The sequence below is a fragment of the Chrysochloris asiatica genome, unplaced genomic scaffold (genome assembly GCF_000296735.1).
Source record: "Chrysochloris asiatica unplaced genomic scaffold, ChrAsi1.0 scaffold00313, whole genome shotgun sequence".
Taxonomy (NCBI): Eukaryota; Metazoa; Chordata; class Mammalia; order Afrosoricida; family Chrysochloridae; genus Chrysochloris; species Chrysochloris asiatica.
The window spans coordinates 256,058-257,097 of NW_006408831.1; positions in this window are offsets into that span (position 1 = coordinate 256,058).

A 1,040-nucleotide genomic window follows, 5' to 3' on the forward strand; every position below is an offset into this window, starting at 1 on the left:
AATTGATGCATTTGCATTATGGTGTTGGAGACAAACATTAAAGGTATCATGGGCAGCCAAAAGAACAAACAAATCTTGGTTGGAAGAAGTACAACTAGAATATTCCTTAGAAGACAAGATTGCCAGACTTTGCCTCTCATGTTTGGACAGATTATCAGGAGGGACCAGTCCCTGGAGAAAGACATCATGCTTGGCAAAATGGATGGCCAGTGAAAAAGGTGGAGACCACCAACGAGCTGGACTGGCACAGTGACATCAGCAATGGGTTCAAGTACAGCAGCAATTCTGAGGATGGCACATGACCATTGGTGTTTTTTTTCTGTTGTGCGTAAGACCACAATGGGTTGGAATCAATTCTACAGCACCTAACAACAACAAAAACTTAGTTCTCAGCCTTCACGCATGCAGTTCTCTCTACTTAAAACCACTACTGTTTCTTCAACCCATCAAACATGCTTCTGCCTCAGGGACTTTGCACTAGCTGTTCCCTCTGTCTGGAAGGATCTTTCCAAGGTCTTTACATAGATTGCCCCTTATGCAGCCTTTCTTATTTCCATATGCAAAGTAGCACCCCCAGGACCACTTTTTCCTATGTTTAATTAGCTTTATAAACCTTATCTCTGCCTGACAATATAGTAATTATTGGTTTCTTTATAATTTGTCTATTTCCATGTTAGAATGTAAGTTATACAAAGGCAAGAATCTTGTTTTTAATCTCCAGTATTTATAAAATGTCTGATTCATGAAGCACAATCAATTCATTTTTGTGGAATAAATGAATGAATGTGGGAAGCTGGTGAATTTCCCTGATAATTTTTACTACTGAAACTATGCCAAGATGCTTCTAAGAAAGTGTTGTAGATACCTGAGAAGACCTAAGACCAGAAATAGGACCATTCATAGACACAGGTTCATTTTAGCACTTCTGTTTCATTAAGGTAAGAATAATATATTCCAGGTGGCTAGTCCTCATGTTCAATAACCTCATATGGATGTGAAAGCTGGACAGTGACTAAGGATGATCATAGAAAAATTGATGC